This window comes from Rhinopithecus roxellana, chromosome 4, assembly GCF_007565055.1.
Source record: "Rhinopithecus roxellana isolate Shanxi Qingling chromosome 4, ASM756505v1, whole genome shotgun sequence".
Lineage (NCBI taxonomy): Eukaryota > Metazoa > Chordata > Mammalia > Primates > Cercopithecidae > Rhinopithecus > Rhinopithecus roxellana.
The window spans coordinates 128,048,787-128,065,201 of record NC_044552.1 but is presented as its reverse complement, the minus strand read 5'-3'; the positions used below and the strand labels follow the sequence as shown (position 1 = coordinate 128,065,201).

The window sequence follows — 16,415 nt, the reverse complement described above, 5'->3', positions numbered from 1 at the left end:
TTATATATAATAAAATTATATAGATATAATAATTATATAATTATATAGGTAATATCGCTATATTATTATAATTACCTCAGATAATTATCTATATAATTTTATGTGTATATATATACTGTAAAGTAGGACATTTTATCTAAAATCTATATTTTCCCCTTTTTTTGTATACTACTCTTACATGCCATGGAAAGTAATTCCTTTTTTTTCTTGGGCTAACACTTACATTTTCAAAACAATCTCATTAGTTTTAACAAGTAGTCAAGTATTAAAGAAACACGGTATGTGTGAGGAATAAGAGAGCCAAGAAGTTAAAAGACCAGGACAAGATAAGCCACTATGAAAGTCATGCCTAGGAAGACAATAGAGCACTAACTGTAATTTCAGAATTGCCCTATGGATCATAATATTCTCACTGCAACCTTTCCCAAGAATAGACCATCAAATATCAGAACCTCCAAAGAGAAGTTTATACACTATTTGTACATAAAAAATATATAATGGTTAATAATACAAATTCAAAAGCAATCATGTTAGAATGGAAAGCATGGGAGTCATTTAATAATGTCAACAGGTACAGATCACTTTAAAACAAGAAAACTAATGTGTTGGCATGTCATTAAAGGTTCTTTCTGGGTCTATCACTATTATAAATCATTCTGACTTCACTAACATGTAATAATTAGGCAATAAAGCTGGGCCTTCCATTTCGATTTGCTTAATAACAAGAAAATGTCTTTGATCATCACGGTATTTTTGTCACTCAGTACCTCTTCCTTAATTTTCTCATTGCTAATAATACTGCCAGGAACTCAGAGTTTGCTTTTCCTCCCTGAGAAACAAGCAGAATTCCACAGGGAATCTTACTTACATGGTATGAGAAGAAAAAGGAACGTGGTCCTTTTCATGTCTAATTCCCAGATACATTCTCGGCAACCACTTTGTGTGTGTTCCTCTCACACTCTTGACATTCTAGGCAATGTATCACATTACTTCCCACCCATATACAGAGAGATGAAAGAGGTAAAAATGCCTACGTGCAAGTGAATTTATTTGTTTTTAAATTATTTTTAGATGCAAAGATAGATGCTAACATTCTATTAGACACTGTATCTCATCAAAAAGTTGATATGTATTTTTACCAATGCTAGGCTTTATGAATTCCATTTATCATAAAGGTCTAACCATCTAAATCCATTAGGTTTAATTTGTAACATAATCACAGTTCCTTCGAACCACCCCACCCCCCGCACTCCTCACCTCAAAATTCCAAATACTCCAAATAAAATGTTACCTTTAGGAAAAATGTGGTTTGAACTAGAGGTCCCAGTCCTCATTACAAACTTGTTCTGCATGTCCTAAAGCAGAGGTCCCCAATCCCCAGGTCACAGAGCAGTACAGGTCTGTGGCCTGTTAGGAACCGGGCTGCACAGCAAGAAGTGAGCACTGGCCAAATGAACATTACTGCCTGGACTCTGCCTCGTGTGTCAGATCAGCTGAGGCATTAGATTCTGAGAAAAGTGTGAAGCCTATTATGAAGTGCACATGTGAGGGATCTAGGTTGCGAGCACCTTAGGAGAATCTAACTAATGCCTGATGACCTGAGGTGGAACGGTGTCCTCCCTAAACCAGCCCCCCCAACCCCTCACCCTCTTCCGGGGAAAAACGATCTTCCATGAAGCCAGTTCCTGGCTCCAGAAAGGTTGTGGACCACTATCCTAAAGCATCTACCATAAGCATATGTCCACTGTATGCAGATCCTGAGCCTCCTCCTCAGCACCAGAACACTAATAAAAGCAGCAAGGGGGAAACTGAGGAACAAATCACACCTCCACCAAATTTTAAATGTTGCTTAGGTGTCTCTGAACTTATCTCAACCACCTTCTTGTCTACATCATTCTTTTTTTCCATCCCTATTTTTGATGCCTATCCCTGCTCAGAAATACTTCACTGTAATGATCCCCTCTAGCTCTGTAAAGCATTGAAAATGTATAAGATCTACTATGTTGTAAGTTTAGACTACTACCTTTCCAAACTTTTTTCGAGTGTATTCAGCCTACCTTGCACTTTGTTTAAAATGTGTTACCTGTTCTCCCCCAAAAAGGAATGGGAACATTGTCTTTGGCTATAAAGTGTGTCGAGAAAAATAGTCATCCCAAATAACTGAATCAAATTGAAAGAAAAAATATAAATTGTCTCAATGAGGTTAAAATTCTTGGAATGATCCTCTTCTCTACGCATAGGGAAATCAATCAATAAAATAAACCCAAAGCTCTAAACTGAATTATTTGCACAATTTTGTCTGAAATTCTTGCAAGCAGAAAACTAAAATATCTATTTTTCCTTCTTTAATCTGTGACTCAACTGTTGGTTTTCAATCAATAAATGTTTAATTACTACCCACTATCCCAGACCTTACTTTAGGTATATGGAACATGCTTTGATGAATGAGACTTTACCATTGCCCTCAGAATGCTTAGAGCTCCCTGGAGAAGCCTGGGCATAGAAATAAATAATGACAACCCAAGCAACTCGTGGTAATTATTAACACAACAGAAAGTACAAGCCAAGTGATGTGAGCATTTAGAGAGCAGCAGGAATTTTACATTTGCCATTTACGGTCAGGAAGAACTTATGAAAATGACAGTACTAAGAATAAACATACAAGATTTTGTCAACTAAAGCTGAAGAAGGACATTCTAGTGGTGGGGACAGTATAGACAAAAAGACACACAGTGTATCTGGAGAACAGTGTAACATGAAGCTTAGATTTGAACCAAAAAACAGTGGCAGAGATAAAGATAGAAATTAAGCAGTTATTCTCAGTATAATCAATTTCAACTCTGGATAAAATGATGAAATTCAAGTTTGGTATTTGGAGGAGACCTTCTGTGCCCTGGTAAAATAGCCTACTTGATATTTATATGTTATGGTTTGCCAGCATGTCTTAAACATCAATATCATCTTTCCTACATTAGCTTCTAGTTGCTTATAAAAAACACAGTCTTTCTTTTGTATATTGTTTAAAATCAACATTGATCAAATCTGACAGGTATATTTTTCCTAATGTCATTTATAAACAAGTAAAAATTCACTGTATTTTTAGTACATCAATTGGTCAAGAAATGTATTAGAATATTTTATCTTAAAATCATAAAGCAATAAAGTTTTGGGGGAAAAAATCTTACCACATGGAATAAAATTGGAAAGTACAATTTGGGAGTTTATGAATTTGGAAAGATGGGAGCAAAAGGGGATATGAAAATAAAATAGGGCTGGTTGCCAAAAGCAGTCCCATAAATATTTTTAAGAACATTGGTATTTGTGGCAGAAGATATTAGTCAGTCTCTTTTCCTAAAAGTGAGAATAAGAGAATAGGGAGATTTTTTAAGTGTTTATTATTTGTTTATTTTCCTTTTTTTCAATCTAATGGTAATACTCCTCTGACAAAGATTCAAAACTCGTTGAATATAAGAACAAGATTTTTCACAAATCATTCAAGATGACTCTTCATGAGTATTCACTTTTCCAGAATCAGAATTCATTTCAGGAAGGAAGGACTCAGTAACTCCGCAAGAGAGCACCTCTCCACTTCCCACCTTACACAATATACCCAAAATGTACTGCTCTTCTCTTTTACCCAGAATTACAAGGATCAGCATACAAATGGCAGAGAGGAGTTAATTATAAATGATGGAATTATCATGAAATAATATTTCTTCGAGTTCTGCAATCAATCTAAAAGAAGCTAAAATTGTGTTCTTAAAATCCTTCTGATGTAAAAAGCGTTTGAGTTTTGTTAATGTTTTGGTTCGGCTCATAAGAACACATTACTCTAATAAACTAACAATTCATGATTCATGAGGCTAGGTCCATTCAAGTAAGAAACACACATTGCTAAACAACATACAAAGGCTCATCCACCTAAGAGCCCTGGCCAGCAACCAGGAGCCAACAGAGCTGCTTTGTATTTCTTCAGGGAGATCCCTCTGCCTACAACTGTATTTTTGTGTTGTGTATTTTCAAACTGTGTTGTTGAAAGGTTATGTTTAATTTTTCATGATGCGTTATTTTTCCTCATGCACACATTTTTAGTATGTTATTTTAGGTATGCCTTTAATATTTTAGTTTCTGCATGTGTGCACATGCATGGGTATGCGTAAATTGATTTCGCTATCTTTAATCAGTAAAAACTCACTCTCGCCCACCTTCTCCCAACAAATATAACTCTACTGTGAAAAGCTGAATCACTAGGAAACTCAATGGTCACACCACTGCATGGAGAAAAAGAAGAAAACAATGAAGCCAACACACAAAGAGAAATAGGGAAGTGAGATGAAGATATCATTGAGGTCTGTGTCCCATTTCTAGTTGTTCCAGAGGTCAGCCTGCATTCCTGAGCTCTCCATGGCTTCTTGTTTTTTACTCACTTCATCTTTGGACTTCATTAGATTCCCAGGTACCTTTCCAATATACTCCTTTTTCCCTTCCAAATAGTCTGATCTTTGTTTATAATCAAAAGATTCACATTATTGGTACCATTTGTTACAGCATGGGAGAATGCTTTTTTCCCAAAGAACTCAAAATAGTTTTCAACATTTCATGGATATATATATATATATAATGAGCATTTCTGATGTTTAGAAATATTAAAAAATAGAAGAGGTTGAAATGTCTAACGTAATAACCTGGTGAGTTACCGGTACTGAGCTAACACTAAAATTTTCAAAATGACTCTTCTTCGCTCCCTAATCTATGTGGTTCAAACTCAAAATGGGCATACAGTCATCTTAAAACAGGCTCAGCTATCTCTAGCAATTATAAACTCTGTCCACGAATAAACTTTTTCTAAGCACCTAAAATCAAATGAATATATCTGCCTGACAAAAATTTGGGAAGTCCAGCATCTCTGATTTAAAAAAGAAGAAACTATTTGTAATTTTAGTCTCTCGTTCTTAGTGCAGGATCTGACCACTGGTTAGTAATGCAACAACTGTGATTAACAATGAAGAAAAACTATTTTGAGTTTTCTCATGACCTAGCTACATTAACAATCTAAAAATAAAAAAGGAAAAGTTTCTAAAAGCTTGACCTTCTATGAAGTTACTAAACTTCATCAAGCCACCACAAGCAGATTTCTAGGACTTTTTTTGAGAAGAAGAAAATAGGATCATTAGTTTAATGCCAGTAACATTTGCGCAGGTATACAAACAATGTATATGTCAGAACAATTTAAGAATTCTATACTGAATATGTTTTATGGTTTTTTATAGTATTTTGTTGAATCTACATTTGTTCAGGGGAGTTTTGTTTTAGGTTTTATGTATGTGTATGAGCGTGTGTGTTCTCGATTTTAAAACTATTTCTTGAGTTCTTTAGACCATAAGAACATAATGTATAATAGTAAACACATATTTCAATTTATCTGAATCTTTTTTAAGAAGTAACATAGATTGGCCAGGTGCAGTGGCTCATGCCTGTAGTCCCAGCACTTTGGGAGGCAGAGGCAGACGGATCATGAGGTCAGGAGCTCGAGACCAACCTGACCAAGACAGTGAAACCCCATCTCTACTAAAAATACAATACTTAGCCAGGAGTGGTGGCACCTGCCTGTAATCCCAGCTACTCGTGAGACTGAGGCAGGAGAATCACTTGAACCCAGGAGGTGGAGGCAGCAGTGAGCCAAGATCACGCCACTGCACTCCAGCCTGGGTGACAGAGCGAAAGTCTGTTTCGAAAAAGAAAGAAATAAAATAAATAAAAACTTAAAAAATAACATAGATTAATTGACTCTTAAGAGAACTATAGCAAATAATATGTGGTGCAAAAAAAAAAAAAAAAAAAAAAAAAGGTTTATTATGGCTGGGTGTGGTGGCTTACACCTATAAACCCAGCACTTTGGGAGACCAAGGCAGGAGGATTGCTTGAGGCCAGGAGTTCAAGACCAGCCTGGTCAACACAGAGAGACACCTAGTCCCTACATAAAGTAAAAAAAGAAAAAAAAAAAAAAAAAGGCAGGCATGCTGACAGGTGCCTGCAGTCCCAGCTACTTGGGAGGCTGAGGTGGGAGGATCACATGAACCCTGGAGTTCAAGGCTGCAGTGAGCTATGATCATAACACTACACTCTAGACTGGGTGACAGAGTGAGACTCTGTCTCTTAAAACATTAATAAATAAATAAAAATTTTAAAGGTTAATTTTTACAGCTACAGACAAAGATATAGTGCAGAGAAAGAATATTGGTTGTGGAAAAGTCATTTTGAGACAGGAAGTTCAGGCTTGCTTATCTGGTCAAGTTAATATCTGGAAGATGAAGGCTGAAGCCCACATCTCTCAAGAAAGCAGCATTTTGCTTAAAATTACACTATTCACAGCTGTATAAAATCAGGCTAGTAAGAAAACAAGTGAGATGTGGAAGTTCAGAAATATTCCTTCTCTTTTACTGACAGGTCAAAAAGCCTATGAAGAACAGAAAAAGTCATGAGGGAATTCTGGTTCTGATGTTCATTCACCCTTTTTCTCTCATCCAAATCAGCATCTCATTTGGCCCAAAGGCTGGAGGATACTCTTGTGGTGTCACTTCTCTTCCAGAAAAGAGAAGAGCTGTTAGAAACTGCTAAGCCCCAAGTCACTCTCAGACTATTGTATTGCTTTACCTCAAAAACGTCCTTAACAACAATATTTCAGTAAATCTGACTTTATGTGCCATTAAGAATGAAGGACGCTGACAATTAAACAGTGACTAATGCTAAGAAACTTCTTGATTTTAGATATGTTAAAATGTGAAAAAAAAATGCATGTAAGAATCTAAAAACCATGTATCAGTCACATACAACTAACATCAAAGAACTGCCAGTTATCCTCCTTTCCTTTTTTTTTTTTTTTCTTTTCTTCTTTCTTTTTATTTCCATAGGTTTTTGGGGAACAGGTGGTGTTTGGTTACGTGAATAAATTCTTTAGTGGTGATTTCTGAGATTTTGATGCAGCCATCACCTAAGCAGTGTACACCATACCCAATGTGTAGTCTTTTTAAAAAATTTATTTATTTATTTATTTATAAGACAGACTCTTGCTCTGTCACCGGGCTGGAGTGCAGTGGCACGATCTCGGCTCACTGCAACCTCCACGCCTCGGGTTCAAGCGATTCTCCTGTCTCAAGTCCCGAGTAGCTGGGACTACAGGCATGTGTCACCACGCCCAGCTAATTTTTTGTATTTTTAGTAGAGACGTGGTTTCACCATGTTAGCCAGGATGGTCTCCATCTCCTGACCTGGTGATCCGTCTGCCTCAGCCTCCCAAAGTGCTGGGATTACAGGCGTGAACCACAGTGCCTGGCCCCAATGTATAGTCTTTTATCCCTCGCAACCCCTTACCCTTTCCCCCGAGTCCCCAAAGGCTAATGTATCATTCTTATGTCTTTGCATCCTCATAGCTTAGCTCCCACATAAGAATGAGAACATACGATGTTTGGTTTTCCATTCCTGAGTTACTTCACTTAGAACAATAGTCTCTAATTCCATCTACTCCTTTCCTTTCATAACTTTCTTCCTACTACTACCACAACTATCCCAGGTTAGACCAACATTACCTCAAGCCTAGTCTACTAAAAAAGACTTACGATTGGATGCATCCCTACAAATCTCCTCCAAGTCTCTGATCCATCCCATCTCACACACAGTCTCCAGATTAACCCTCCTTAAAAAGCACACCAGATCATGGCTCATCCAAATATCTGGGAAGCTTTCACGAGAAAGTTTCCATAGATCCACCCACTGACTCTTCACTCAGATGTTCAGGCACTCTACCACCTTGACTCCATCTACCTTTACAGGCTAACATTTTGCAATAAGCATCGGCAATAAATTGTTTCATAGCATTTTTATGTATTTTGCTTAAAAAGAGGGTTTCATAATTAAATAAACTAGCATAAATAACATTAAATACATTTTCTTACTAGAAGACTGTTCAGAATCTTTAATCTGTAATGTTTGAAAACTTTCCAGGAGGCAGATATAGTACCCAATGTTTCCAAAACTAATATCACCATAGAAACCTCTGTGTGCATGTTATCTCTTGGGACTAGTATTCTTGGTGAAATAAACTATGACTTTCTGCTTCCCACAATTATTCTTCTGATTTCTTCCCATAATTACTCCTCTGATTTCTAGTCCTTGCACATTCAAGTCACTTGTTGAACATGCCTTTCCCTCATGTGCCTTCAATTCATATCAGTATTTATCAACTTCACTTGTTTTCTAGGCCTAGTTCAAATATCATTTTAAAAGCTCCCCTTGAGGTCTGTCGCTGGAAGTAACATCTCCCAGAGAACACTGATTCTATTTTTCTTTCATTAGCTAACACTTTCTACTGTTCTATTAAAGCTATTTTTACAGTATTTTATTCAATCCCATAATCCCTTTGAAAGCATCATCTGGACCTTATCATTTTCTTCTTCTCAGCACCCAACAGAAAAATTCAAATATAGCTTAATCCTTATAACTTCTTCTAACTCTCTTAGGACTCCTTCACAGACAAAGCTTCTTCAAATGCTCTTTGCTTTGAAAACAATGAATGAAATCTTAAAAACTTTAAAATCATACAGGAACAAGATGTAACATTTTCAATGAAAAACACTGTATTTCTAACATTTTACTGAACATCTTGCCACTCATCTTGTCATTTGTAATTAAAATGGCTTTTCTCTAACCCATGTTTTGGTGGGAAGAGTGAAACAAAAACATTTGTTTCTGCATAAGGTCGACTTATAAAGTTTTTTTTCTTGATTTGCCTGAAATTAAATACATAATGTCCCTACTCAAGTAAAAACTATCAAGGAACACTTTTTTTAAAACCTGATAAGACTTAAGATTTCAGGGCCTTGACTTTTCCTGGTACTCTTCAATTTCCGTCTTTCGATAATGGAATCTTCCACACAGCCAGCACTGCAACTGGTGAGGCATAAGTTCTCTTTTCAAAACATAACACACGAATAAGTTGAAAGATTATGATCTTCCTTTAATGTAGTTCCCCATCATGTGTTCTAATGTGCATTAGTACTGAATAGGCACATGTTAAAGGTGTAGAGCTAGCATTGATTTATTAATAATAACAGTAATAGCTAACACTCAGTGCCACTCTATGTGCCAGAGAGTGCTTATGTGCTTTGTGTGCATTATCTCTTTTAACCCTCACAACAACTCTTTAAAGAAAGCACCATAATTACCTCCACAAATAAGAATACTTTAAGAGGTGTTATGTAATTTAGCCAAGTTCACACAGCCAGTAATGATAGTTCCAAGATTTTAACTGAGGCAGTCTGACTCCAGATCCCAAACTCTAAGCCACACCACTCCCTTGCCTGCCTTCTATTTAGGAACCCAGGAAATACGGTGCAGTTACATTCATGGCTGAAGAGCCATTCCTATCAACCCTATCAATAAGCACACTTCTTTGTGCCATTGCTGACAAACAGAAGATATGTCACAACATCAGAAAGCAATAATGTCTGTGCTCCTTCCCAGACAAATGAAGTATGTCCTCTTGGAGAAAGACAATGTAACATATGAACATTATTTTTATTTTTTATGATTTAATTAATCCATTTATTAAATACATTTAATGAATGGATTAATTACTTCTGTATTCCTCAAAGTAAAGCTAGATATCGTCTTCAATTCCTGGATGACTGCCACACCAGGAGTAGTCCCTTCTCCTTAAGCCCTCACTCCATGTAACCTCCACACAGCCACGACCAACCACGACCATCAGCAAGACAATATAAAACAAAACGTTTGGACCGGGCACGGTGGCTCACGCCTGTAATCCCAGCACTATGGGAGGCTGAGACGGGCAGATCACGAGGTCAGGAGATCGAGACCATCCTGGCCAACATGGTGAAACCCCATCTCTACTAAAAAATACAAAAAATTAGCTTGGCGTGGTGGTGCGCGCTTGGTAGTCCCAGCTACTCGGGAGGCTGAGGCAGGGGAATCACTTGAACTCGGGAGGCAGAGATTGCAGTGAGCCAAGATCACGCCACTTCACTCCAGCCTGGTGACAGAGAGAGACTCCGTCCCAAAAAAATAAAATAAAATAACACAAGAAAACAAAGAAACAAAAAAACATGTGGCACCATCCTTTCCATGCACAGTGAAATAAGAAATCATATGAGAATCTGTGGACACTGTGAAATGACAAGTCTGCTTCCTAAGAATTCAGTGGAGTTACTCACTCAGGGATAAGACTGAGTCCATTCTTCAACTGAAGAATTAGCTGCTCAGAATTATAGCAGGATTCCATGGCTAAGCATTGTACCCCAGCTTAGGAGAAAGCAATTATAGCAACCTAAAGATGCGCATCATTAGTAGACTAGTAAGGTTTAAAGCCTATCATTATCTATTCTTTCAACTTGTTCAATAAATATATAGTAAATGTAGATACCGTTCTAAGTATACTGAGTTCAGCAAAAACAATGAAATGTTCATGGAGTCTACGTTCCACAAGCAATGGCAGTTAGATCTAGGAATGTCATACAGAGTGCTAGAGGGGAGGAGGAACTGGGATGACTGGAAGAAATATGTCAATGTGAAGATCTGTGGTAAACAGTCATTCCAGACAAACTAACAGCAAGTACAAGTTACACCAACAAGTTAACTAACCTACAAACAACTGAATACTCAGAATGAATTTCAATTATCTATCCTGACTAGAGTTCAGAGGGTCCCCAACCTGTGATGGGTTGACTTGCAATTTTTCTACTTAACAGTGGTGCAAAAGTGATATATATTCAGTATAAACTGTCCTTAGAGTACTCATACAGCCATCATACAGCCATCCTACTTTTCACTTTCAATACGGTATTCAATACATTGCATGAGATATTCAACACTTTATTATAAAATAGGCTTTGTGTCAGATGACTTTGCCCAACTGTAAGCTAATGTAAATGTTCTCAGCATATTTAAGGTGGACTAAGCTAGATTGTAATTTTCATTATGTTAGGTGTATTAAATGTATTTCAACTTACAATATTTTTCATTTATGATAGGTTTATTGAGATGTAATCCCTTCATAAATCAAGAAGGATCTGTACATTTGTTAAGAAAATTTAAGACCTTAAATCCAACCTATGCTATTAGTAAACTAGGGTAAGTCACTTAGCTTCTGTGCATGTCAATTTCATTATCCTTAAAAGGAGGGACAGGAACATATGACCCTAAGGTACCTTCCAACTGGAAATTCTTAGAATTCTACGGTCATGAAGTCTGAACTTCGAGTTGCTTTTCCAAAGTAGCTAATTAATGTATACTTCCATCCTCATAGCCTTGCCCTACCTCCCTGGTGACAGAGCTGACAGGGGCTATGTCAAAGATGTGCTCAAGAAAGAATTCAAGCTATGGTCCACCAGGTGATAAGCCTATAATCTCCAGGTGACTAATACATTATTCCAAGCAACTGAGCTAATAGCCAATATAAAAATCTTCTTGGTTTTTTGATAAAAATAAAGATTCATACTTCCTGGTCTTGTCCTATTAATTAGACTACAATAAAACAAAGGTAATAGTCCCACTTCCAAAGTTATAGCCAAGTAAAATCTGACAACTAAAAACTTCACCATCATCTAATCCATAAAATATATATCTTTTTACAATGCATTCCATTGCATTCCAGTGGCAAGACATGGGAGCAGAGAAATGTTGTAAAGGGGTATTTATGTTTAAAAAAGAAAATTCTAGATGCTCTTCTAGAAGTTTGCCTTAGTGACTCAGAATGTAAACTTACTCTATTCAGTGAAGTGTGCATTATTAATTAGATAATTTCTACCTTGAGAGACTTACAATAAAGATCAAATAGACTGAGAACATCAACCATAATGAGATATATTTGTATAATGATCAATGCAATATAAAGTTAATTTTAAACTATAGGCATTTTATCATTTTTGAATCCACTTATTCAGCATGAAATTTTATTTATAAAAGATCAGAATGAAAATTTCAGCAGTTTGTAAGAGATTTTAGGTGGAATTGTGATGATGAAATGGTTCCTTGTGGGAATAATACAATCACCTTGATGGATGAATATTGAATGAGCATGCTTATATGATATGAGGAATTTAAAGGAAGAAACTTAGTTTTGAAAATTGTACACTCCACCAAGTCACTTACCAATGAGTTCAGAAAGAAATGACTCTAAAACCATAGAAATTCAAAATCTCAGGAAGCAGCTTAATACAGCTTTGACAGGAGACAGATGCGGAGAAAACCTAATTCTATACTTTTTAGCTCCTTAGTTTCCTCGACTGTAAAGAGAAATAGTGTCTCCTTTCTCCAAAGATTTATTTATTTTTTTTTTTTTTTTTTTTGAGACGGAGTCTCGCTCTGTCGCCCGGGCTGGAGTGCAGTGGCCGGATCTCAGCTCACTGCAAGCTCCGCCTCCCGGGGTTTACGCCATTCTCCTGCCTCAGCCTCCCGAGTAGCTGGGACTACAGGCGCCCGCCACCTCGCCCGGCTAGTTTTTGTATTTTTCAGTAGACACGGGGTTTCGCCGTGTTAGCCAAGATGGTCTCGATCTGCTGACCTCGTGATCCGCCCGTCTCGGCCTCCCAAAGTGCTGGGTCTCCAAAGATTATTTAAAAGATTATATGGGCATTGAATTATAAAGTAACTAATTAAGATACTAACATATTTTATGAAATCGATAGATGCTAGTTGTCCTCCCAAGTCATCTTTTGAAGTCTTTGACTTTACTTGATTGAGCAAGCATTTATCAAGTGTTCATTCTATATCAGAGAATATATTAAGTACTAATGATACAATGAGACTAAAATATAATACCTACCTTTAATAATAGCAGAAAAGACAGAGAGGACACGATAACTAACGAAGCAGCTTATGCGCTGGCATGAGAGTGTATAAAACACACATACAGAAATTTAATTCTGCTTTAAAAAAAAAATGAACAAGAAAAGCCACAAAAGGGTGACTTTAAGATTTGACATTGAAATATAAGCAAGAATTTGTCCTAGCAAAAAACAAGCCACATAAGGAAAAATGAGACATTAATTCAGGAAAATTTGGATTAGGAAGCCTACTGTGTGCTAGATTCTGAACTGGCACCACGCACCCTCAGGCAGAAACCTGGAGACGTGAACATACCTGGTGTCTTCCAAAAAGAAAAAGCACATCCCATACACAAACATGTAGAGAAATCTTTATTAGTCAACGTGTGATTTTTAAAATTGTCTTTCTTTTCTTTCTTTTTTTTTTTTTTTTTTTTTTGAGATGGAGTCTTGCTGTGTCACCCAGGCTGGAGTGCAATGGTGTGATCTCGGCTCACTGCAACCTCCGCCTCTCAGGTTCAAGCAATTGTCCTGCCTCAGCCTCCTGAGTACTGGGATTACGGGCACCCACCATCATGCATGGCTAATTTTTGTATTTTTAGTAGAGACAGGGTTTCACCATGTTGGCCAATCTGGTCTCTAACTCCTGACCTCAAGTGATTCACTCGCCTCGGCCTCCTAAAGAGATGGAATTACAAGCATGAGCCACCATGCTCGGCCAAATATTCTTAAATATTTGCAAATGTGTGGACTTTGTATTGTGTTGGGAATGTTTTCCAGGGTTCTTCATACATTTTAAATAAATATGTAGCCTTAAAAATACAAGCATCCGAGCAGTTCAGAGTTCAACAACAAGCTTCCAAGATGCCGCCCAAAGGAAAAAGTGGTTCTGGAAAAGCGGGGAAAGGGGGAGCAGCCTCTGGGAGTGACAGTGCTGACAAGAAGGCTCAAGGTCCCAAAGGTGGTGGCAATGCAGTAAAGGTCAGACACATTCTATGTGAAAAACATGGCAAAATCATGGAAGCCATGGAAAAGTTAAAGTCTGGGATGAGATTCAATGAAGTGGCCTCACAGTATAGTGAAGATAAAGTCAGGCAAGGGGGCGACTTGGGTTGGATGACCAGAGGGTCCATGGTGGTACCATTTCAAGAAGCAGCATTTGCCTTGCCTGTAAGTGGGATGGATAAGCCTGTGTTTACAGACCTACTGGTTAAGACAAAATGTGGATATCATATTATTATGGTTGAAGGAAGAAAATAAAATCATATGAAGGACTGAAAAAAAAATACAAGCATCCATGATAAATAAAATATATTTTGAAAAAGAATACAAAATATCTTTGTAAGCTAAGCAGTCTGAAAATGTCTTTTTTAATAAATAAAACACTAGATTCCAATCTCTCCAGTTCAACTGGTGGTCATAGCTGATGATGTAAGAATGAAATCAATTTAATATATACATATATATATAAACTATATATATGTATACTATATATGTACATATATATGTAAACTATGTATACTATATATGTACATATATGTAAACTATATATGTATACTATACATGTACATATATATGTAAACTATATATGTATACTATACATGTACATATATATGTAAACTATATATATATAGTTAACAATTTAGCAGATGTCACCAATAATGTCAAGAGCATATCAACAGAAATGAAATGCCATTTTAGTTAGGGCAAGCCTCATTATGAACTGAAAATGCCCAAGACATGGTCATGTTAAACTATCAAAAATCCTACCATTTGCTGGATCTAATTGTTTGTTTTTCTTTCTTCCGTTCTTAATGAAGCAATAGTCTTTTACAAAATCTCCTTTAAGTGCATCCAACACAATAAAACTCAACATGAGATCTCCTTTTCAATCATAAGTACCTAACACTGTTTCCAAATGTAAAGCCAAGAGAGAATCCAAATGAGTAACAGTTTGGCTACTAGGCAGAGCTATGTGGCAGGCTGACATTTTCATGGAAAATGTACTGTTCTCCACCTCCAACTCTTTTAGACATAGTGGAAAGATGTAATATTATTTAAGTTCTTATCTCAATGCAAAAAGGAAGAAAGGAAGGAAGAGGAGGAAAAAAAGGGAGGGAAGACAGGAGGAGAAAAAGCATGGTTGAAAACACAGCTCCTTAGAGTTTTCTAATACAATTTGTTAAAATTGTCATAAACCATTGCGATCACCAACTACTATTTTCAAAGGATTTTGTTTTAAATGCTCAAAACAGAAAATCAAAAACCCCAATGAAAAATAAACACTGCTCCTCATTTACAAAATAGGTAGACTGTGATAACTTCTTATTGTACGAATACTTGGATATATTTTGAATAGATTCCATTTTCAAGTTTAAAAACCTGATATAAATTAAATATTTTAGGAATTACTACTGCAATATATAAATCAAACTGCACCTTTGGTGTCTTTGCAAATGCAATAATGTAATAATAGAGAGAAGTTCCTAGGAGACAATGGCTAAACAAATGTACATTTTTCTTATTATAAAACTCTGTCCATTTACAGTTATGTAGTAATGAGCCTTGACAATTTAACATGCTTTATATAAAATTGTAGAATCATTTAAGCCCATTACAAACCATTAAGATTATCAGCTCTGATGTGAATCATACAAAAATATGCCTATGTCCCTGTTTCAGTCCCAAGATAAAACTATTTTAAGTGAGTCATCAATTCCAGATTTTCAAAGTCAAAATATCCTCACAAAGGGCTCAGTTGAGTCTTTTGAACACAGGTATGAAGTACAAAATGAATCTAAACCAATGTTACCCCTACCATACAGGTATGTTGTGTTCACAAATACACACACGCACACACACATCCCTAACTCAGTGTAGTTTATTCAATTTTATTTTTACATTTTTATTATTAATTTTTATTCAGTAGTTTTATTATATTAAATTTTATTTCCTTAATCCAGGTATATTCATTTCATTGTCTTATGATTTTGCAGCTATAGTTTATTTTACCCTGATTTTAATATTATTTTAAATATTTTATCCTTTATTCTTTATTATTCAATTTCCATCATATTTCCTTGAACTATTTGTATTAATACATGTTTGTACACATTTGTGGTACATGTGATATTTAGATACATGTATACAACATGTATTGATCAAAGTAAGATATTTATCTACTCAAATATTTACCATTATTTGTACTAGGAACATTTCAAATCTTCTAGCTACTTTGAAATATACAATACATTGTTGTTAACTATAGTCACCCTACTGTGCTCTCAAACACGCGAACGTGTTCCTTCTATCTAACTGTATGTTTGTGCTGATCAACCAACCTCTCTTCATCCCCTCTCCCCACCCCCAACCCACACACACACACCCTTCCCAGCCTCTGGTAATTAACATTCTACTCTCTACTTCCATGAGATCAACTTTGGAAACTCCCACATGTGATATTGTTTTTCTGTGCCTGGCATATTTCACTTACCACAGCGAACTCCACATCCATCCATTCTGTTGCAAATGACAGGATTTCATTCTTTTTATTCCAGGGCATTTCTAAGAGGTTTT

The 16,415-nt window shown here is 36.4% G+C and overlaps 1 protein-coding gene and 1 pseudogene across 9 annotated transcripts in view; one reads left to right on the top strand and one right to left on the bottom strand.

The window, feature by feature from the left end:
• PTPRK (protein tyrosine phosphatase receptor type K) overlaps positions 1-16,415 on the bottom strand; it is a 571,158-nt gene that overhangs the window by 466,639 nt on the left and 88,104 nt on the right. The window lies entirely within an intron of this gene.
• On the top strand, positions 13,677-14,099 carry LOC104658378 (annotated as a pseudogene).